This window comes from Arvicanthis niloticus, chromosome 29, assembly GCF_011762505.2.
Source record: "Arvicanthis niloticus isolate mArvNil1 chromosome 29, mArvNil1.pat.X, whole genome shotgun sequence".
Lineage (NCBI taxonomy): Eukaryota > Metazoa > Chordata > Mammalia > Rodentia > Muridae > Arvicanthis > Arvicanthis niloticus.
Window position 1 is genome coordinate 25,338,661 of NC_133437.1, and position 24,863 is coordinate 25,363,523.

A 24,863-nucleotide genomic window follows, 5' to 3' on the forward strand; every position below is an offset into this window, starting at 1 on the left:
AAAAAAAAAAAAAAAAAAAAAAAAAAAAAAAAAAAAAAAAAAAAAAAAAAACTATATTTAAAAAAAAAAAAAGTCACCAATTACATAATGGTACTATTTTAGAGATAACATTGAAAGTTCCAGAAAAAGTACTTCTTTACAGTTGTTAACGTGAACATCCAGGAGTTTGGCCCTTGTGAGAAGAATGATACAGCTAAGTAATAGGAGAAGAGAACCAGCTTTGAATTTAAAGAAATGAAAGTACTATGGTAAAAAGAAAAGAGGAGATGGAAGTCTCTTCTATTACCTTGCTCTGGAAAACTGCTACTCAGGAGACAGCAAAATAACACTGCACAGGGGACAGCAGGAGTAAGGGCCTGGGCTTCACTGTTGGCCTGAGAGGTCCTTGCTAGACTAGGACCAGAGTGCAAGCAGAGTCCATTCCACTTAAAGGTTCAAAGGAAAACGTCAAACCATTCAGATATATAAGTCCCAGTCAGAGCTACTTAACACATCTTGCAGCAGGGCTCCATGTACAAAAGCCTTCCTGGGAATCTCTCTTTATAGGAAGCCATGGGGGTTAGGGATATAACTTAATTGGCAGAATGCCAGCCTAGCACTCAAACAAGAAGCCTTAGGTTTCACACACCCCCCATACCACAAAAACTGGGCATGGTGGTACGTGCCTACAATTTCAACATTTGAGAGAGAGAGAAGGGAGGAACAAGGTCATCTTTAGATACAAGGTCCAAAACTAAAGAAAGAAGGAAGGAAGGTCATTGCATTTGCGAGCTTTCATGTTGTATGTACGTGAAGTTTTCCTTAAAATCCACAGGCAACAGATTGCACCCTGGTTGCATCACTTGAGCTCTGTTTTCAGAGTGTCAGGGACAACCCTATTACTAAAAAAAGTAGTGCTTAAAGATGACTCATCCTTGGCTAAAGAGTGTCACTCATGGCTCACCTACCATGCATACCCAAGACCCTGGATTCTATTCCCAGCACCAACAAAAATCAATCATTTTCAGCTAATTAAAAAAAATCAGTCTAATAAAAAAATGGAACTATTTAGAGAACAACTTGGATACATGGTCAAAAAAATGCATAATAAGAAGTCTGCTTTTCTATAAGATGCAGTCTTTGTTGACCAAAACTATTTAGTAACAACAGAAACAGTCCATTATCTTAAAATAAACAGGAGAAAAATGCAGATATGGAAAAATAACCTAGTAAAGAAGTCCTCCAAAATTTTCATAAGTGAATATATGAGTAAGAAACCCTGGACCGCCCACCCCAGCAAGGACACTGAGAGCAAGAGAGAGGCCCTCGGTTGCTGAGGAGTCCCTGTCCCCAACACTGAGCATCTCCCTCACCTTTCCATCCCAGACCCCATAATAACAGGAGGGGTCTAGGGAGCCCTCTCTACTCTCTGAAATACCATCAATAAATAAATACCACTGCTGTGCCCACCCCCCAAAAGTGAATGCACTCCTCTCAAATTGCGTATGCATGGTGAATATGGTATTACAATTCTATACCAAATCAGTCAAGGAATTCACTTATTAGTAAGGATATAAGTCCTCAACTCTGTCTAAACCCTGACACCCTAAGTTGATGCTCTATTGGTATTAAGCTTCTATCCAACTTCAAACAATCTTCACCTGACAAAACTATGGACAGACAAGAGGAGAAGCATTCATATCTAACAGGGAAGCACACGTTTTCATCTTTAAGTGTTTCCTCACATGCTCTTTAAAATGACTCAAAGCAGGGCTGGGGTCCATTCTCCAGTTCACCAAATCCTAACTGCAGAATTACAGGGTTGGAAAGCATGACTTGATCCAAGCTATCCACTGAACAGCACCCTGGCTGGGCTGCTATGCAGGCTCATGTCCACAATGCACCCGGTGGCACAGGAGCAGCCAGTAGCACCTAAGCCCAAATTTTTGAAGATAACCCCAGACCAGAAACAACATGCTCTAGCCAGGGCCTTTCTACTGTCTACATACTATACTCCAGTCTTAAGAGGTTTCCCAAGCTCTCTTCAGAGTTCAAATAGGTGCCAGATGATCTTTTGTTATTTTCAGTCACTTTGACTCCTGAAGTAAGTACTCTGTTCCTTCATATGCAACATTCTTTTTCATTTAATAAAGTTCTAAAATCTTCTATTAGTGCCAACTCCATGTTAGGGGAGGGGATGCGCTAAGTTGACATAGCCTAAAAGCACAGTGAGTTGAAAGCAAGTGGTCCAGTGTAGCTGGAAAGTTCAGAGGGAATTCCCATCTGGAGGAGCTGGCAAGGGAAATCTTCCAGAAAATTCCTCACTTCCTCCTGACAGCCTCTCCTTCCCATTTCTCTCACTGACACCTTCCACAGACCAAACAAGAAAAGAGCATAAGAAACTTGTCAAAGTTTCTATGCCTTCAATATGTTCTTTTTAATTTGGAAAAGTTCTCTATATAACACTGTATTAAAATACACAATTTCAGGGTGAAAGGTACATTATAGCTCCACTCTATCCAACAAACCAAATGAGCTAATTCCTAAAGAGTTATGGATGGATAACTGTGAGCTGCCATGTGGCTGCTAGGAATCAAATCCAGGCCCTCTGAAAGAACAGGTGTCTTTTACTGCCAAGCCATCTCTCCAGACCCATTTGTTGTTTGGTTGGTTGGTTTTGTGTTTTGATTTTTCAAGACAGGGTTTCTCTGTGTAGCCCTCGCTGTTTTAGAACTCACTCTGTAGACCAGGTTGGCCTTGAACGCACAGATCCGCTTCCTGAGTGCTGGGATTAAAGGCCTGCGCCATCACCACCTGGCTCTTAACCAATTCTTAATCTTACAGTAGTCAAAGTTCCCTTAGACAACCTGATACCAGTTTAGACAACCTAATACCAGTTTAGACAACCTGATACCAGTTTAGACAACCTGATCCAAATTTGCACTTAAACAAAAAATTTCAGGAACCCTGAATCAGGAATCTTCATCCTAGCCACATTATGTAAGAAAAAAGATCCAAATTAAAAAAAAAAAAAAAAAAAAAGTAAAAAAGACCACAGTTTTAAATACTTAAGCCACTGTTCCTAACTATATCGACTTTCCCATTCCCTTTAAGTACACTATTCTTTCTTCCGAGTGGCTCAGTAATTTTTTTTTCCTGAGTGCATGTGGTTAAGCATGCACACGCTGGTGCATGTGTGTAGGCCAAAGGACAATAACAAAAGTCTATCTCAACTGATTTTCACCTTATATTTTGAGACAGGGTTTCTCACTGAAGCTGAAGCTCACCAATTTACCTAGACTAGGCAGCTAGTGAGCACCTGGGATCCTGTAGTCTCTGCTGCCCCAGCACTGGAACAACAGTCCTGCTGGTTTAAGTAAGCACTAGGGATTGAACTAAAGAGTTCAAACAGAGCAAGCACTCTATTGACTGAGCCTCAGCAACAAAACACATGACGCACAGGATCCGATATCCTGCCAAAGCCCTGTAGGGTACTAGCTATATTATTATTTCACACAAGTGAAAGAGGTTTGGCCAAGGCTCAAGAGCTGAGTTTTTGTAGTTCTGGTATTTAGATCCTAAAGCCCAAACACAACCTGACACATATTGATTTTACTAGGAAAGATAAAACAGAAGATGAATCAATGAGTACCTGGGCTTGAAAAGCAAGATTGTTTCAAGTATAAAGACATATTTAGTAAACAATCAAAGAAGAGACAAAGGTTTCAGAACCAAATTAACAAACTTTCAAAAAGAACAACTTACACATTTCTTCTCTTACAATCTCAACAGGAGAGTTCTTTTGCACCAAGGACCTCTCCAAATTAGTATCAGAAAAACACAGCACTCTATCTCAACTGTACAGTAAGAGACAAAACGAGGCCATGAGGCTCAGCATTACTTTAAACCAATGGCTGTAAGCTTTTTGGGTCATGAATTCCTTTGAGAATTTGATGAAAGCTACAGATCCACTCTGTAGAAAATAAACAAAACCAAACTCAGGGCACAGCATGAGAGCATCATAGAGACCCATGCATCAGAGATACAGCCCAAGAGCATCACAGAATTCCTCTCTTTATCACCTTTGCTCTGAATGTGTGTTTTGGTTTTGGTTTTTTGGGTTTTTTTGTTTTTTTTTTTTGGGGGGGGGTGGTTGTTATTTTTGTCATGTCTAACTAGAGGCCACAAAGACTGAAACTTGACAGCTGGATAGGAGGAGTCAGGGTCTTACCATGTAGCCAGCCTAGGTGGCCTGGCACTTACTGTGTAGCTCAGACTAGCCTCAAATTCAGTCAGTCATCTTCCTCCCTCAACCTCTTCAGTGCCAGATTTAAAGGCATGTGCCACCACACTTGACTACATTTTATTTAGCTATTATTGACTAGTTTACTAAGTAACAGGCTTAGAATAACACATGCATTATCTTTTATGGTAAAGTGAACTGTAGATTTAAATAGTACAAGAAAAGATCATGCTGCATAACTAAGCAGGGTTTTAAAAACAAAACATTTCTTCAAATGGGACCCCAGGGAGCTTGAAATACAAGGAAGCCTACACAAAAACTATTTCTCCTCTCTACAGAGCCACACTTCCTTCTCTGGCAGAGCTGTGGCTCTCTTCAGCACAGATAGATGCAGAGACCACAGCCATCCATATCCAGAATATGAAGAAAACTGTGAGCAGAGCCTAAGGTGTGGGCAGGAATCTTGCTTCTGTTGTAGAAGGTATTTCTTCTACCAGCATTTCCTGATCACTGATGATGCCTGGACTCCTGGGTTATGTGCCTAGAGAAACAATGACAGAAAGCCCTGACCAAAGATTCTGTCATGGAAGAGACAAGCCACTGGAAGACAGAAGAGTAAGTATAAACACTGAAGGGCACTCAGCACATGAGAGAAGGCACTTCTTTCTGCATGTGAGGGAAGGCTTGTTGGAAAAAAGAAATCTCTAAGCTATGTTTCAAGAAGTAAACAGACTTAGTCAAGCTATGTTTTTAGGTTGTTTTTGTTAGGTTTTATTCAGTTTGACTGGAGAAGCAGTTTATAGAAGACTATCTCAGATACAAGGCATATGAAAAGTTGGTGATATAGCTCAGCTGGGAGAGTGTCTAGCACGAATAAGGACCTGAGACCAATTCTCAGAACCCTAAACGCTGGACATGGTGGGCTATGCCTGTAACCCTAGCACCCAGGAGATAGTCAACATGATCAGGAGCAGCTGGAGTTGAAGGGTTACACCTTTAATACCAACACTGGAAAGGCAGAAGCAGGCATGTCTCTTCGAGTCTGAAGATAACCTAGCCTACATAGTGAGACCCTATCTCAAGAAAAAAAAAAGGGGGGTGGGGGGGAGGTGTGGTTCCACACACCTTTAATCCTAGCAGAGATAGGCAGATCTCTCTGAGTTTGAGGCCACCCTGGTCTATATAGCAAGTTGCAAGACAGCCAGAACTACATAACAGAAACCCTGTTTCATCGAAAAGAAAAAAAGAAAGAAAGGAAAAAAAGAGGGTGGGGTGGGATGAGCTGGGAAGATTGCATTGTGAGTAAAAAGCACTTGCTGCTGTGCCTGATAACCTGAGTTCAATCCCTGGGACAAACATAGTAGAAGGAGAGAATCAATTTCTACAAGCTGTTCTCTGACCTCCACTATGGTCCTTGTCCAACTTTCCCTGTTTATGGCCAATAAGATGGCTCAGGTGGTAAAGTTATCCCTGCAAAACCTATTATTTTAGTTCAATCACCAGGATCCTCATGGTGAAGAAAGAAAAGTGGCTCCTGAAAACTGTCCTCTGATCCCACACATGGGCACTTTGTCACAAGTACACACATGTGTACACACAGGACTCAATTGATACATAGTATTATGATCATAAGAAAAATTAACCCAGCCACAGTGACACACATTTGTAATCCAAGTACTTGGAAGACAGGACAGAGGCAGGATGCCTTATGTTCCAGGCCAACCTGGGCTACAGAATGAGACCTCTCAAAAAAGTAAAAAATTAACTTTAGGGCAGAAGTTAAACTACAGGCTATAGAGGTGGGGCTTAGTGGCAGAGAACTTGCCACTGTTGGTCAAGGCCCTGGGCTGTATCCTCAGCACCACAAAAAGGAAAGACTTCTCTCCTATTTCACCAATTATCCATTAATGCCATTTTCTTTTCCAGGATTCAACAAGACCCTACACCCCATTCCACTTCATTCGAAGACTCCCTAAAATGTTCCCCTTTACTTCTGAACACTGCTGTTTGATCTTCACTCTCACTACCTAGACTTCCTCAACTCCCCATAGGCTACAGGAAAGGTAAATACACTACAGAATACACATGACAAAAACAGACCTGAAGTAAAAACTAGGGATTCCTGGAAATGTAACAGAACAAGAATTCATCTTTACAAAGAGGACACACACACATACACATTCTCATTCTCTCTCTCTCTCTCTCTCTCTCTCTCTCTCTCTCTCTCTCTCTCTCTCTCTCTCTCTCTCTGTGTGTGTGTGTGTGTCTCCTACAAAACAAACTTGACCTAACGCTTCTCCTATAGAACAAAAAGACTCGTTTTTGCCTCTTCAGATCTGGTGCTAAGTCCTTTTTCATCCTTCTTAAAGGCTCCAACACAAGTCTGAGGGAACCCTTCAACTACCCCTCAGAACAAAATGCTACCAATCCACCTGAGATGCTGGGAGGCCAGGAAGGATGACACACCTCATTCCCGGGTTTTCAGGCCTCTTACTGTTAAGGCAGCAGTCTACTGCATGGTAATAATCATCTCTACTTTACCAGCATTAGTCATACCTTGACTGTACAGACTCCCAAACCTTAAGCAATGTCCACTTCCTAGGACCAAAGATAAACTCTGTGGAATGGCTCAGATAAAGTGCCTAACAACATGTGGAAGTCCCTGGGTTCCATACCCATCACTATAAAAAAATAAATAAATAAAAACCCCACTGTGCAGAAATCATTGTAATTGCTGGTGTAAATGATCAAATAGGTCCACGAGTTTTTTGTTTGTTTTGGTTTTTTTTTTTCAAGACAGGGTTTTTCTGTGTAGCCCTGGCTGCCCTGGAACTCACTCTGTAGACCAGGCTGGCCTTGAACTCAGAAATCCGCCTGCCTCTGCCTCCCAAGTGCTGGGATTAAAGGTATGCGCCACACTGCCCAGCGGTCCAGTTTTTTAAAAGAGCTGTTAAGGCAGGGCATAGAAGCACACACCTGTGGTTACCAGCACTCAGAAACTGAGGCAGAATGATTCAGAGTTCAAGACCAATATGAGCTATCCAAAGAGATTTATTCTCAAAATCAAAGGTATAAGAAAGCAGCACTTCTCAGAGCTGGAATGGGGAAGAGGGGAAGGGAAAGAAGAGAGGTAGGAAGAATAAAAAAAAAAAAAAAAAAAGTGAGGGATGTCTTTTGTGCATATATCTTCCAGACTATACCACATTTGCTAGTTCTTTGGTCATTTTGATAGTCAAGTTAGTCAAAATTAAATAAAATTTAAATCTTGGCTTCTTTATCCTACTTGCTATATTGCAAAAACTGACAGGTACAGTCAGAGTTCAGGACTACATGGCTTATGTTACAAAAAGCCCAAGCTGTCAAGCACAGGCCTGTGATACCAACTACTTAGAATGCTGAGGCAGGAGGATTAGAAGCTGAAGGCCTGCTTAAGCTACAGAATTCAAGGCCATACCGGACAACTCATAGAGACCCTATTTCAAAACAAAAATCCATCAAACAAATCAATGAGATGAGTCTATATAGTCTAATGGCACAGCAATTGCCTAGCTTATGTAAGGTCTTGGGATCAATCCCTTGGCACATAAAACAAGTCCAGGTGCTAATTCAAACTTAAAAATGCAAGCAGAGGTGAGAGGGATAAGGGAACAGGCTTAAGAGTATACATTCCAGAGTATGGTGATAACACAAGCCACTGGCATTTTAGCAACATCACAAATACCACAGCTTTTCCCCAAACCCAAGAAACAAACATTTCAAGGAGGTATCAGAGAAATGAATAAGCAACAGACTCTAACTTTGCTAAGGTATGCTGAGATTTAAATGTGAAAAACAAACCAAAACCAAAGCCTAATAGCCAGACATAGTTATCTATGTCTGTTAGTGCAACACTGGATAGGCAAAGGCAAAAGATCAAGAATTCAAGTGTAGCCTCAGCTACAGAGTGAGTTTGAGGCCAGCCTGGGCTAAACTGCTGGTTAAATACACATACACACCCACACACAAATGAAACTATATTAAAAAGTCCAATTAGGCCCCCACAACAAAATAGGAGGGAAGACAGAACTGAAATTAGCTAATGACTATTCTGGAAATCTTTACAAGTAGCTCTGCTACAGATCAAGAAACACCAAAAAGGCATACTCTTGCCACCCCAGCACCTTCAGTGCAGGTCAAATTGTCAACCTATAACAATAAAACAAGTCCTTACCTGCCCCCGAACCCTTCAGCTATGCCACTTATTCACACTGCCTCAGCTTCCTCATCTAAGAAATGGGAGCAAACACAGTATCAAGTTCACAAAGCTATGTGTTGTGTGCATGGTGCCTGGCAGACAGGGAGGGCATAATGCTGGCTGTTATTATTATAGTCATCTATATACAACTTGGAAGATCTAGTTTCTCTGGATGAAACCTCAAAGGGGTTCTTTCCCTAGGTAAGCTCCCAGGGGAGAGGGATGTTATGCAGACTGCTGTATTAGGAGGGGATTTTGTAAAGTCTCCTTCATCTTAACAGACACCTTCCAACCATGTGGGCTCTAAGCCAGCAGCCGAGAGGGCACTTGCGGAAGTGTTGCAAGCTAGAGGTTCACTGCAGGCCTCAGGCACCCAGGTAGTTGCTAGTGCCAGTTTCCCCAGCCATAATACTTCACCCTTCATTCAGGCCTCAGGAGACACCCTAGCACACATGATATGCTGGGTTCAATTCCAATACTGATAAGGAAACAACAACAGAAACCAGTCCCAATTAAGCACTCATATATATGCCAGGTACTTTACTAAATAACACTAACAACAGGAACAAACAAACCTACCTTCAGAAGGGAAAGCCAGACCAGGCACAGTATACATGCCTTTAGTCCAAGCTCTTGGGAGGCAGAAGCAGAGGCAGATAGATCTTTGAGGGCTACCTGATCTAAATAGTGAGTTTCAGGACAGCCAAGACTACATAGAGACCCTGCACTTAAATAAAAAGGGAAATTAAAAAAAAGAAAAGGCGGAAAGAAGAAAACAAACAAAGGAAGGAGAGCCAGGCATAGTGGTTTACAACTGTAATTTGAGCACTCAGGAGAACAGACAGGGATTACTCTGGGCTTCAAGCAAACCCACACGGTAGGGGTAAGACTGTCCATAGAATATAAAAGGAACTCAGGTGATGCGGTGTCTGCTTCTGCCTCGAAGGCAGGAAGCCCTGCATCTCATTTCCAGCAGTGAAGATTTTAGTATGATACACACCTATACTCTCCTACTCAAGATAGAGAAAGGAGTATCAGAGGTTCAAGATCATCCTCTGCTATACAGTCAGTTCAATACCATTCTAGACCATGTGAGAAGCTGTCTCAAAGCAAGCAAGTAAACAAACAAACATTCCACTCCTCAGAGTTCTACTGGATGGCAAATGACACATTCAAGTTTTCTCCCAAGCACTAACTGGGAGCACACTAAGTAATGTACTTGTCTAATGGAATAGCAGGAAGCTGTAAAAAAACAAACCAAACCAAAAAAAAAAAAAAAAAAAAAAAAAAAAAAAAAAAAAAACAAAAAACCACCCCTTTGGGTTTATATGAAATGATCTCCAAAGACAGTTAAAAAGATACAGACACAAACCACAGCATGGCAAAGGAGAGGGCAACATATCTAAGCCTCTGGTAAAACATGGATGCATCCAAGCAGAGTAACAGAGCAGCTGGGAACAGGGGCAAGGAAACAGCACAGGGTGCTCTATGACTACTGACATGGAACCCCATAAACATGTCACTGTACTGAAACAAGTAACATGTGCTGAACCACTATTAGAATTCGTGAACAGGGCTGAGGAAGTCCAAACCCTGGAGATCTCAAACATGGACCTCTGAGATGCTAAAGGATGATTAGGGAACTCACCAAGCAGAAGGACTAAGAGGGGCACTTTAGAAAGAAGTACCAGCTCACCAGACAGTAGCAGAGAAAGAACACTGCTCTTGAGCCCTAGTGACTCCCCTTGGAAAAGGACAGGCATCTAGCTGGGAAAGTCTAAGTTAGGAAGAGCAAGGCAGGGCAAACTGCTAAGGGTTCTGCAGATCACATAGAAGCCCTGAGGGTTCTGGTGTTTTAAGACTTATTTTTACTGTATATACACCAAGTGCATGCAGTGCCTATGGATGCCATAAGAGGGCAACAAAACCTCTGGAACTTTCAAGATCGTTTGGGGCCCCTACAAAAATATCAAGTGCTCTTTACCACTGAACCATCTCTCCAGCCTCAAGCCCTAAGAGATTCAAACCATGGGAAAACAACTATCAAAGTGTTTCCCTGTGACCCCAATGGCTTACAGTGAGACTAAAAGTGGAAAAGACATAGGATACAGGATTCCTCGGGCTTCTGCAAGCAAGCAAGCATAGTACACTTCACACATGACATCCAACCAATACTTTCTTTGGAAACAGTAATCCCTATTAAGCGAATGCTTCTATATGCATTTGCTTTCATCTACTGCCTACACTCCTCATAACACCCTGTTAGTTACTGACAGTAATAAGTTGTTTTGTTTAAGGTGACATGGGACACTGTCAAGAATCTAAGTCTCCTAAGTACCTGACTGCATATTCTTGCTGCTGTCATATAAAGCAAGACTTAAAAACACACACTTGCATATGTACATGCAAGTCCATCAACTTTCTTGGAAAATACTACTTCTAGTCTGACCCTTGAGCCTACTTTCTCCCCCAGCCCCTTCCTGAACAAAATACAGGGACTTGTGTTTGGTAAACGTTCCCACCACCATCCTCTCAGCTGGTCCGTAAGAGGCAACTCCAGGCATCACACCACTAACAAAGGCATTTGGTGAGCACAGATCATGACCCAGGCAGGCATTCACTCTTCCAGGCTTCCCAAACCCACCATAAGAGCTTGAATTTGCACTGAGACCCTATGAGTAGTTACTTGGGCAGTCTGCTCTGCTCTGCTCTTCCTAGGTAGTAGCTGAGAAGCCAGGTGTTTGTCTTGCCTAAGGGGATTCAGTCTTAGGTGGGAGGGAAAGGACTGGCTACAGCCTTCAGAAAGAGAAAGTGACTGAGGCCTAGCCTAGGGCTAACAAATAGTAACAACTGATACTTGGCCTGTGACCTGGAGTTAACATCTCCATATAAGATACTTGCTGATAAGACCCCAAAAGTCGCTGTGACCTGGGGGCAGATAGATGTTGCAAAGACTAAGAGTTAACAAGCTCAGAGGAAGTCTGCTCCACTTACAGCAGCAAATCCAGCCTGGGGCAACCTAATGCTTATCTGGACATTCCTACAGTCTCTCCTCTCCACAAGCTCCAGGGTCTCTCAACTTTACAGAGTTCTCATCACTCTACATTTACTCCATGATGATAGAAGATTAAGTAGGCAGAATCAGTATTGAGCCCATTTTATATACAACTCACGATAAAAATAGCCAGCCCCATAACATAAAGTTGGTTGAAAACAGCAAAGAAAATGTTCCTCCCTCTGAACAGTTTGAGGAATCCCAATATGGATCAAAGTGATCAAGACTGCATCCTCTCCAGGTTTTTCCTGAAGACCTTAAAAGGAAAAGGGGCTGGCACAACAACAATGATACAGGGTCTCTTGTAGCCGAGGCTGGCCTCAAACTCAAATGCCTGACACTTTTATTCATTAGAACCTAGGGTTTTGTGTGTCTTAGGTGAATACTCTATTAGGTGAGTTAATTCTCCAGACTGCTTCCCACACCTTTTTTTTTTTTTTTTTTTTTTTTTTTTTGAGTCAGGATCTCATGCAAACAAAGCTGGTCTTAAATTCTAATTCTTCTACCTCCACCTGCCATGTGTTGAGATTAGAAGTGGATATCATCATGCCCAACACTCATCGTTTTTAGTAAACAAACACTAAGCTCAAGATTATTTGTCAGGCCCTCTCTAGAAATAAAAATAATGCAACGAGCTGCGGGTATGAACCTTGAGGCCCTGGGTTCTTCTTGTCTTGGGACTAAAACAAACTGGCAGGGCTGCCCAAAGTCTTTTTCTTATTTGTTTTTTCTTATTTACTTTATTTTTTTGAAATTGGGTCTCATTTCCTAGTGGTCTGCCTGCCTCTGCCAGTACTGAAGTAAAGGTATACAATTTTACACCCAGCCTTTATTTTTCTTTTTAATTTAAAGTAGAAACTATATAGTCCAGGCTAACCTCAACTCAAGACCCTCAGCCTCTGGAGTGCAGAGATTAAAGGTATGCTTCCACTCCCAGCCCCAAACTTTGCAATTTCCTGGTCACACACTCTCTCAACACTGCTCATCAATCAGGTCTTCTGGAACTAGCCCTCATGAGCAAAAACTAGTCGCCAATAAAAATGCATTGCTGTACATATGGGTATTCTGTTAAATAGCTACAATAAAAGCCAATGTGGTCAATATAATTTCCAAATTATTCTTTCTTCCCTGTGGTGCTGGGAATGGAAATCAGACCTATGCATAGACAAGTCCTCTACCACTCAGCTACACACTGGCCCAAATTATTCCTTACTCAAGAGAAACATAAACCCAACCAGCTTCCTAAAAAATTTTTTTCCTCAGATGAAATCAATCTTAGCCCTAGTCAATGCATTCTTGCATTGAAATGTTTAGTCACACTTAATTCTTTAAGATAAGATCAGGAAGAAAGAATCAGGCCACTGGCCTCTCAAATCTGTACTTTCTGGTACAGAAACAGTGTGCTCCTTGTGTTACCTGTAAGGGAAGAGGGGCCTTTGTTCCTCAGTGGCCCACATACTCGGCAAGAAGGACACTCAATTTGTGTAACAGGCACCCTTAACTTCTCATCACCCAAATAGTGGCTGAATGAGGAGGTAAAAGAATAAATAAAACTTCTGTTCTCCTACCCATGAGCTACAAAGAACCAGCCTGCTCTCTTTTCCTGCCTAGCAGCTCCTAACCGTGTAAATTATTTGAATAGATGGAATTAAAGAGATTAGATATTAAGTAAAACTATGTAATTTTTTTTTTTTTGAAACAGGATCTACAGCTCAGGCAGGCCTGAACTCCCAAGCTTGCTGAGAAGGAATCTGAACTCAAGAGCCATCCATTTTCACCTCCCTAGAGATTTCTGTGTCATTTATTTAAACTACTTAACTTTTTAAACACATTTTTGGCCCATAAAAAAGAGAAGACACAGGTTACGTATGGTGACACATTCCTGTAATCTCAACACTTCAGAGGCTGATGCAGGAGGATCTCCAGTTCAAAGTAAGCCTGGAGCATGTAGTGGGACCCTTGTCTCTTCACTGTACCAACCACCACTAAAGCACCCCAAAATATGAAAAAGACATAATTAACCTCATGGCTATTCCTGACTCTGACCTGACTTTTTCTCCTTGAACCAAGAACACACAGGGGATTTACTGGGCAGAACTATGCTCCAACTGCCAATCACCAAAGTGACTCTCTTCATCTCTGGGAGAGATCACTTTGTGTGGAATATTCTGGAAAGGGAAAGGCAGACCAGAGCAGCTTAGCTTTCCATTCAGGATGGTTGGCCAGGTAGCCTTAGGCCAGTCCCTCACCCATATGCCTCAGTTCCCCACTAGAAACTAGAAATAATCCCCACTTGGGAGGGAGACTATGAGGAAAAAGAGGAGGACTTACTTGGCAGACACTGGTACGAAGTAAGCAGTGGCTGTTGTTAATAATTAATTCAATTACTCTATGAGAAACAGTGTCTGCCCTGGAGGGACTAGAGTCCAAAAGATCTCCTTAATTTGTTTTTCAGCATAATTTTCCTTTTGATTTTATACAGAAAAACATATGGTGCACTTACTTGGTTAACTTTTTTTTCTAAAATCAGGAATAAAAAAAAAACATAGCTGGATTTGGTGGCAAATGACTTTAAACCTAAAAATGGGAGGCAGAGAAAAGCAAGTAGATTTCTGAGTTCAAGAACAACTGGAACTACTCAGAGAAACCCATCTCAACTCCCACTCTCTGGGGGGGGGGGGGAAGTGCACTCCAAAATGCTGTACATCAATCACCATACATTCATAGTGGCATGAATGCACAACACACCCTCCCCCCAAATCGGTCATTGTTAAAATAATATTTCTAACAATATATATATATAGTAAAGGGGGCTGGAGAGATGATTTAGTAGCTAAGAGCGCTGACAGCTCTTCTAGAAGGTACCAGTTCCCAGCACCCACATAGCAGCTTATAACCATCTTTAGACTAGGCAGGCAAGGGCTACACAGACATATCAGTTGGGCTATAATCCCAGCAGAACTAATGCAGAGGCAGACAGGCAGATCTCTGTGAGTCTGAGCCCAGCCTATGGACACATCAAGTTCCAAGATAGACAAGGTCATGTGAAACTCTGCCTTTATTAAGGGAATTTGCTGACCTTGCTCATGACCCTGGTTCAGTTTCCTGCACCCACATATTGGCTCACAACCATCTGTAACTCTAGTTTCAGATCTAATTCCCTCTCCTGACTTCCTTGGGCATTGGGCATGCATGTGATATACAGATATATATGAAGGTAAAACATTCATACACATAAATCATTAAAACACACACACACAAAATTTACAACTCAGGAAAAACAGTGGTCCTTACCCCAAATTCTACAACAAAGATAGCTCAAACAGCACTTCAGCGTGTTCTCCCTTCTACTCTTTCCCATACATGTTTTAACTAGATTCACCCTGGATATAGTTCTATATCCTGCTTCCCCCCCCCACACACACACACACACACTTAATTTTATGTGCACTTTCCCATGTCAAGTATTCTTGAAAAAACATACTTTTAAAATGACCTCATACTTTTTCATAAGTAATAATTCCCTTAAGGTTAAAACATTTAGGGCTGGGAGGTGGTGGTACACGCCTTTAATCCCAGCACTTGGGAGGCAGAGGCAGGTAGATTTCTGAGTTTGAGGCCAGCCTGGTCTACAGAGTGAGTTCCAGGACAGCCAGGGCTACACAGAGAAACCCTGTCTCGAAAAAAACCAAAAAACACCCCCAAATAAAAAAACATTTAGATTTTCATCTTTAAGTTTATAAATATCATAATACTCAACGTGTTCATATAGGATCATGGTTTTTATCGATGCTTCTTAGCCTATACTGATAGTGCAAATAACCCAGTGTGGTGGTGCACGCTAGTAATCCCAAAATTCAGGGGGCTGAGGTGAGAGGCTTCTGGACTGGGAGGCTAGCCAAGCTACATACTGAGATCCTTGCCTCAAAATTAATTAATTATTAAGCATTAGTTGTCACACCTTTAATCCCAGCACTGGCGAGGCAGAGGCAGGTGGATCTCTGCATTGAAGGCCAGTCTAGTCTATAGAGTGAGTTCTAGGACAGCCAAGACTACACAGAGAATCTGACTCAAAAAACCATAATTACTTAGTTAATTAATTAAACAGGTAACTATATATACATCCATAACTGCATAACTCATAATTCTTAAAATTGTGCTTGAGTGGCTGGCATAGTGACACACACCTTTAAATTCCAGCATCCAGAAGGCCAAGACAAAAAGGTCGCTGTGTGTTCAAAGCTACCAGATTCTACCAAAATATGTTTCAGGTTAGCCAGGACTACAGTGAGACCTTAACTTAAAAAAAAAAAAAAATCTGTGTGTGTGTATATATTATATATACATATCAATTTATATACCATTTGATGGGGCTAGCAGTTAAGAACACTTGCTACTCTTGAAGAGGCTCTGGGTTCAGTTCCCAGTACCCATATAAGGGGCTTATATCATCTTATACCTCTAGTTCTGGAGAACAAACCAAATACGACTGTGCCCCACAGTCATCAGGCTGTGGAGCACATATATGTAAGTACTCTCAAACCCACCATCCAAAAAAGTAATAATAACAACTTACAAAGATCTGTGTACAGGGGGGATTTCTTATCAACACATACAAGCCCAAAAGCTACTACATCCATTTCCCAGTCTTAGTAGCTTAATACTGGGCACATGCCAACAGCTGGGGCTCACTCCTGTAGCAATCAGAAACATTCCTCCCTTTTTCATTTTTCAGAAAGGTTTTTATCTGCATTCAGTTGACCAATCAGAGGGAGACATTTCTTAGAGCCACCAACATTAAAGACACACAAGGATCTCAAGCCGTGGAGAAAGTGATCACCAAGACCAGAGTCCATAGCTTCCTCTGCTACCTTAGTATAAAGTGGTGTCACTCTCCAGTATCAGGACCCTGTCCCACCCCTACCCCAGGTGGTCCTCTTGCTCTGAGCCATTCTGCTGAAGACAGACTCCAATAATCTTGTGTTAATGCAGCACTAACTTTCATTTGTATACAATCAATTTGTTACTGAACAAAGAGTCCTCTTTAATTACCTATGGCAATTAATAGTGATCATTTTCTTTTGTCTCATACCTAACACAGGCTCCAAGAGATAAATCCATGATTTTGGCATTTCATTTAAATGCAGATAGGAAAATATTCAATGCAATTGCACATGTATTTTTTCCTTAATTTTCATCTTCTGTGTATGGGAGTTTGCCTGCTGTATGTTTGTACACTATGTGTGTCTGGTGCCCACTGAAGCCAGAAGAGGGCATTGGATCCCTGGAACTGAGTTAAACATGGTTGTGTGCTATCATGTGGATGCTGGTAATAGAACTGGGGTCCTCTACAAGAATATATTCTTAAATCAATCTTCTGTATGTGGGAAGGCTATTCATTAGCTACAGCTGGCTAACATACTCTAACCCCAACTCTGTTTTCCAATTGCAACTCAGAGTTACTAAATAATTATAGTGACCTGAGCTAGCAAGATGGCCCAGTGGATGATGGAACTTGCTGCCAAATCTGACAACCTGAGTTTGACTAAGTTCAATCCCCAAGTCACACATGGCAGAAGAAGAGAAATGACTCTCATAAGTTGTCCCCTGACTTCCATATATGTGCCATGGCATGAACAGGCGCAGTATGTACATGTGTGCATACACATGTGTACACACACCATAAAAAAAATGAACAGATGTAGTAATTATAGTCAGCAATTATACAAATCTAAGGAACAGTGTTTTCAACCCAAACACTTGAATTTCTATGTACTTTTTAATGTTTTACATTTGCTGACTGCTATGCTAGAAATGGAACCCAGGACCAGATGCATGCTAGACAAAGACTACCACTAACAACCTAGCCTGAACAACCACTTCATAATTTTTATTTTTTAGTTGTAAGGCAACAAATTATGGCAGTAGTCTCTCTATACATTTCCAGTTCCCTAAAAATATTCTCAAGAGAAAACTTTGGCTGAGGCTGTAAGTATCGATGGAGCACATGCCCAATAGCATTTGTTCCTAGGTTCCTCCTCAGCACCTAAGAGACTCACTCAAGAGGTACTTTATCTTTTTGTCTCCTAAAAAAACAGTGGAGTTAAGCACTCAATACTTGGTCAAATATCTGTACCTTCTTTCTGTTAGGCAAACTTAATTTTACCTAATTTTGTGACATCTGGATTTGAATCTGGAGCAGAAATGCCCAAATTTCTCAATATGTTGGCTACATACAGAGTAGGAGCCATCTGATACAATCCCTTCATTCTGCAAGAAGGAAACACAACTTTCCCAAATCACATAGCTGATAAGTCAAAGGGTCAGGAGCTTTTTCTAGTTGGTTTGATTGGGGGGGGGGGGGGGGGGAATGGCGGGGTTTAAACAGGATCTCTTGTAGCCCAGGTTGGCCTTGAACTCAATAAGTAATTGAGGATTTCCCTGAACATCATTTCCTCCTCCCTCCACCTCTCAGGCACCAAGATGACTGGTGTGTACCACTATGCTCGGCTTTGTCAATATTTCTTTACAGCATGGGAAGCTTTCTGTCAATGGCTCAACTTCACTACAGTGCCCAGGAAGAGGGCCCGAGGAGAACACGCACAAGTCACAACTGCTGCAGAGTCTATAACACAACAGCACTCCATTCATGGGGGTGGTGGTGGTGGTGGTGGTGGTGGTGAAGGAGTTAGGCAAGTTGGCTATTTCCAGCAAAAACAAATATTATATTCTCTAATGATGCTTCATGGCTGAACGGACCCAGTTCTCCTCTAAATTCAGTAGTGTTCAATATCAGACATGTATATAAATGAAAGTCACATTGACAGGGGCCCATTTATTTTCAAGAATTCTTTATAGTATGATAAAGTAGTGTATTAAAAGTTAAATAGAAATAAACTTTTGGGAAGATGAACACAAATGATTTGTTTGCACTTCTTAATACCATCAATTCAAGTTACTATTCAGACCATTGCTATTTGAGAGCCTAGGTCAACAATGACTCAGCTTGAAAAATTCCCTACCATTTTATAAAAGAGGTGTAAGCTGAGTTATGTAGCTAATACAATCTGGAGAGCATCCCCACCCCCAGCCCCCCACCCATGTTATAAACTAATTTCCATATGAAAGGCTTAAAAAGTGGCAGTATTTATTTTCCATTGAAAAAAAGTATCCAAGGAAGCCCAGGAAAAGCCCTACCTCTTGACAAGGACAAGAGGGAGAACCTAGCACAGCCCAAGGTACTGAGTACTAACCCCAGCTCTGCCAACAGTTTGTTCTATTGAATGGAGTCTACTATCAGGGCTGGACTTCAGACTTCAGACAGGAATATCCAGCCCAGTGAGAAGCAAGCTGTCCCCAATCCTAATTAATTAGGATATGGCCTTGACAGAAGGCCTACCTCATGACCGGAGGCAAGCCTCTCACTTTCCCACCTTCAATGGCCGCACTGATTTTCTAGACTAGACTCCATAAAACTCTAGGGCCCTAGGTGATATTTCTGCTAGTCACTTTCCATCTACAAGCAAATCATCTTTAGGGTTTGTGAAAGGTAGAAAATTTAAGTAAGTGAAATAAATGATTGATCAAAAGTCACATGGAGGGGCTGGAGAGATGGTTCAGTGGTTAAGAGCACTGGCTGCTCTTCCAGAGGTTTTGAGTTCAATTCCCAGCAACCACATGGTGGCTCACAACCATCTGTAATGGGATCCGATGCCTTCTTCTGGTGTGTCTGAAGACAGTGACGGTATAGTCACACACATAAAATAAATCTTTAAAAAAAAAAAAAAAAAAAAAGTCACACGGATTGGGTAAATTACACCAGAACACCAGATGTGGTAGTGCATATCTACAATCCCAGAATGTTGGAGACAGAAGCAGAGAGATGACTCAAAAGCTACCTCAGGTATATATCCAGATAAAGGCCTGCCTGGGCTATGTGAGATCCTATCTCGAAAAAAATAAAAGTAAATGAACAAATGACACTGTTTAGATTGCCAGGTGGCAAATGACAACAGTCCTATGGAATCACAAGAAAGGCCTGCAAGAGACCACCTTTCAAGAGAACACATCAGACCAAGGTTGGCAAAGCAATCTAGCTTAGGCTGCAGTAGAGTCCCTACATACCTTGCCCACCTCTAGCTATAATGATCTAATCTGCTGTACTGCCTCTGGAAGACTGACCACATACATAGCCATGAGGCTACAACTGTCCACTATATGCAATCTGCACCCTTTCCAACTGTCCTTTTCCAAAAGTCTCTCACTATTCAGGCCAGACACCTGCACCAATCTGTCTGGTATGAAGAATGAGAGTTTCTGACTTGTTACTTGTCCTAAGGCATCATCAAGCCAATTAAAAAAAGAAGGTGATGGGCAAGGAAAAGGAGACATGAGCACAAAGAAAGGTTAGTTTTAAAGAGGGGGAGGGGCTAAGAAAGGACTCTCATTGGGCTAGCTCTAAAAATCTAGACAGGCTAAGAGCCCTTGAAGGCATGCTAGTGCATTGAAAAGAGTTGTCTGCTGCCGTCTCTTGCTTCAAACTCCGCCTCAACTGGCAAAGGAACTGTTCCATAAGGCCAAGGCTACCACCTCACATTTCTGTAGCACCCAATTTCATCACAAAAGCAAATGTCAATTCTGGGATTGGAGCCTCCACTACCATCAGAGAAATCTGACAGTCCTGAAACATTAGTTCCCAGCTTAGAAGGAAAAACAGCTCTTTGTTCTTTCTGTCGCTCCTCTTCCTATTATGTGAACTCAACTTTGAGCATGCAGAACTTTTTAGGCTGCCAGTGTTAGGAATAGGAAAACTCTGGAAATACATGTTGTAGTGGTATTGCACACAGTTGTTCCTATTCTTAAATAGGTGTCACCTCCACATTAAGAATAAAAAATAAGACAGCTGTTTGTACTGACTCAAAGAACACAAACTCTAAAACAAATACAGGAGATTGTGACATGAGGCCAAAGAAACACCATTAGAAACAAACCAAAGTGCCACACAAGCATCAAAATCCCCACTGTTCTTCTCAGAGATTAAAGTCCTATAGTTCAGTGGCAGAACAAGCCTAGCAACAACGTTCAAGACATCAACTTCCAACCACACAATACAAAACTGACAAGGGAAAAAAAAAAAAAAAGACCCAAACCCAGAAAACCTACAGTCCTATAAAGCTAGGAGAGGCACACAAATCTGTTATGCACCCTCCCCCATGTTCTTGTATACAAATACCCTAACATTGGATGAGTCAATGATCTAATTCTGTAGATGACAGTGAAGATTTTTTATTTCGAATGTGTTCACACAGAACTATTTCTAAGCAGGTGCTGAAATAAACAGTCTGATCATAGCTCAGTTAAGAAAGAAAGTCCTTCCAGTAACCGTACCTTCACAGCTGAATAGCTGTCTTAATGTGCAATTGCCCTGGGCCACAGGGAAGAAAACAACAATGACACAACAACAACAACAACAGGCTTTTGATTTAGATTTACTCAAATAAATAAATAAACCTCCAACACAGCAAAGATCCTCCCCCCAAGTTAAAGAATATGGTCAGATAGCTCTTTTGTAAAAAGCTACCTCTACTTCTGAATTAATTTCCTGAACCTCCAACAAAAAATCATTGAGGAACTTGAGGAACACAGGGTTAGAAAAAGTAGAAAAGGCACAGTTCACCAACAACAATCCCAAATGGACTTCACTTCTATCAGTCAGTTCTTGGCAGCCCTCTCTAACTCTACCCAACTAGGTCCCTCATAAAGACTGGGAAATGTCAGAACTCACCACTGGTTCCCTGCATAGGCAGCATGGATCTACCCAGAGGCACTGGGCTCGTGTGGCTGGAAGTGCAGGCTCTATCAGAGGGCAGAAATCTGAGTGACACTTGGCATTCTTCCTTTCAACAACCACCACAAAATGCTTTCCAAACCCCAGCTCTCACCATTTTGAAGACCAGGAAGCTGGAGCCTTCCAGGGGCATAAGTGAAGAAGGGAGAAACCTATTGGGTCTAGCCGCCCGACCCCCCAAGGTCATAGCATTAACCAAAGGCCAGGAGAGAAGGCAAGTCTACTGCTCCTGAAGGCTAGAGCTCATAAACATCAAGTGTGGCCACAGCACCCCCTGGGACCTGCAAAATTTGAGAACTGGCATTCCCTAGCCTGGGTAAAACAAGAATATGACTTTTCTGTTGATTGGGAAAAAAAAAAAAAAAAAAAAAAAAAAAGACAAAAACATACTCCGGAATGCTTCTGGGGGTGGGGTGGAGATAGAAGAGTGTAGCGAGTACAACTGTCTACAACTGCTCAGAGGCAAGGAGGGGAGTAAGAAGAGGCAGGAGCAGCTGCAGTCCCCTTTCCCAAGGGCACAAAGCTGTGAGGCCCAGAGAGGAAGCAAAGGGAAAAAGAATGGGGCAATAGATGAATCCTACCTTCCATCACTAACCTGGATACGAATCAGAGAAATGGGGAGACACTCCCAGACTGTAGAGAGCTGCAACCAATTAATCCTTACCTCTGTAACAGACTTCAGGAGGATTTTTGAGGATAAAATTCAAAACACTCAGAACTCCACAGAGAATCTGCAGCCTGGATCAGTGCCTAGAGTCCCTTGGCTCAACCTACTCTGGCAAACAGTGAGATGCATAACAGGTAAAAGACAGACCTAAGACAGAGGGATGTCCTCAGTGGAGAACTTGTTGGGGATGGGGAACCCTGAGAAGAGAGTGTGATATGAGTTAAGTATTAGAAAGGGAGCCTGACAGGGTATGAGGAAAAAGGCAGAAAGCCACGAGGGAGAAAGACAAGAAGCAAAAGGGGAAAGGAACTGAGATACAGGTATCAAAAGAAAATGAGAATCTATACAAGAATTTGTAGACTCCAAGAAAGGGGAGACAGAAATAATAAGAAAGGAATGATACCTTCAGGTCAGAACTAAGGAGACTTGAAAGGAGATGAGAAGCAGAGCAAGACAGGATAATCAAACGAAGACAAAAAAGTCCAGTGAAAGGCTGAATGGGGGACGGAGGGCTTAGAATTAAGAGAGACCAAAGGTAGGACACAAGGAGATCAGTGTGGAAGATGATCACTTTGACAGAGACAGCAACAGTAAAGTTTAAAACGGATCAAAAATATGCAGACAAATGGACAGCTCCAGAAGGGAGCTACAAGCAAAGGACACCAAATAAAGAGAATGAAGGGGAAAGCCTGTAGAAAAAAAGGGCAGGATGGGCAGAGTGTGAAGGGTCAGGGTCAGAGTCATCTAAAGTGCAGAGGCACACCAAGAGCAAGGAAAACATAGGCAACAAGTCCTAGGTGTAGATGGATTTACTGGAGATGGGCTTGGGGGGAGAGGGAGCAGATGAATGAAGCAAAGCACAGGAGCATTGAAATAAAGGTGGGAAAGAGAAGAAACTCAACGAGAATAGAGGAGCAGAAAGAGTACAACTGAGTGGCGTCAAGGTTAGGGCAGAGGTCTGCTAAAGGGAATGGCAAAAATGAGACACCCTAAGAGACAGAAAAGGGGGTAAAAGAAGAGGCAAAAGGCCAGACACCACAGGGGAGTGCATGCAAGATCAGAGCGCCTGCACAGGGGCAGAGTTGGCAGGCAGAAGGGTCTGTAAAAGAGGACAGGATCTGAATGGCAAAACCGGAGCAAACACTGAGAAGGGAAGGAAGTGAGCAAGGAGCATCTAAATCTGAGGCGAACGATAGGAGAAGCAGCCTGGGGCATCCCAAGGAGGTGCAGAAGGTTCAGTGTCGCGGCTAGGGCAAAAATGTGGGGCAGTTGGGCCCAAATGGGAGGAGGAATTATGTCCAAAGCAAAGGCCGGGAGGACAGCAGAGCAGTGCCTACATCAACAGACGTCTAGTATGGATCTCCACGGAGGTGCAACCGCAGGTCCTAAAGGGACAGCTCCTGGGGATGCAAGATGTTCTAAGGCGGGGATAATAACAGCAGGTAGGCCAAAGAAGGAGGATGGGGACTTTCCCCCAAAAGTGATGCTAGCAGAAAACAGGTGAGGTAGAAGGGCCATGGATGTCCGAAGTGAGCGCCAGAAGGGATATGGAGGGGTCAATGAGAAGGTAGGTTGTCCCAGGAGTACAGCCAACTCCAGAAGGTGGCGAACAGTATGACTGGGGGGGTGGGTGGGGGGGAGGAAGTGGGAAAAGAGGCGACGACTCAGAATTGGGAGTGCAAGCTGAGAGAGACACCGAGATCCCCCATCGGGTCGTGGTGGGGCGTGTGTGGAGGCAGACGCCGGGATTGCAGGGCTGCGGGGACAGTGGCGAATAGGAAGGGTAAGGCGGGCCGCACGGGCCGGGCCCGGGCATGCAGCGGCCGGGACGCGGGGACCGCGGGGCGCTGGGGGGGGCGCTCCCTCCCCTCCCCCTTCGGCTCCTCCATTGTTCGCGGGCTCCGGGGCCCGCGGTCCCCGCCTTTCCCCCCACCCTTGGATCCCGCAGCGGGGCGGCGCCCGGCGCCTCGCCCGTCCCCACATTCCCCTCCGCCAGCTACGAGACACTTACCAGCCTTGGGGGCGCCCTCAGCGCGGCCCCGGCCTCCGCGATCCCGACCGCAGCGACGGCGGGCCCGGCGCCATGTTCCCCTAGCGACTCGTTCCTGAGGCGGCGGTGGCGGCTCCGGCGGCGGGGAGCCGGGCGGACCCTCCCTCGCGGGCTCCCTCCTCCGCCTCCTCCACCTCCTCCTCCCGCCGCGCCGCGGCTCTCCCTCGGGGCGGGGGGCGGGGAGGGGAAGGGGGGAGGGGCGGGAACCTGGGGGAGGGCGGACCAGCCTCGCTCGCTCCCTCCCTCCCGCGCAATGGCGGCGGCGGCGGCGGCGGCGGCGTTGTCGCCTCCTTCCTGCGGCCGCCGCGGCCGTGCGCGTGCTGGAGACCCTCTCGCAAGTGCGCGCGCGTTTCTGAGGGGCGAGAGGCGCTGGGGCGGGGATTGGAAGGTGGATAACGGCCCACAGGGCCAAGCGCACCGCGGGGACGGTAGCCCGGGAGGACAGGCACGCGCGGACACTGAGGGCGCGAGTGCGCGTGCGCGCCTGAGGAAAACGCCGCTACCCCAGCGGCTGCGGCGCCAGATTCACACAGCGCGAGGACACCCGCGAACTGGCACTGGAGGGCGCGGGGTGGGCTTAGTACGCGTGCGCAGAGACGGCTGCAGCCTGCGAAGCCTCCGAAGGGAGGGAGGGGCCCGCAAGGGACGCGCACGGCGTTGCGCGCTCCAGGCAGCAGATCCCCGCCGCCCCTCCCCACACCGCGCCGGCTCCTGCAGAAAGCCAGCTCTGAGAGGCATGGCCCGGCTCATGAGGGCGGAGACTTCGGGCTCCATCCCGCTCGCGCGGG

The 24,863-nt window shown here is 43.8% G+C and overlaps 1 protein-coding gene across 1 annotated transcript in view; it reads right to left on the minus strand.

The window, feature by feature from the left end:
• Arhgap35 (Rho GTPase activating protein 35) overlaps window positions 1–24,244 on the minus strand; it is a 111,783-nt gene extending 87,539 nt beyond the window's left edge. Inside the window, exon 1 of the mRNA XM_076927356.1 lies at window positions 24,037–24,244. The gene's annotated coding sequence lies outside the window, so the exon portion shown is untranslated. The remainder of the gene's footprint in view (window positions 1–24,036) is intronic.
• Window positions 24,245–24,863: the final 619 nt, after the last annotated feature.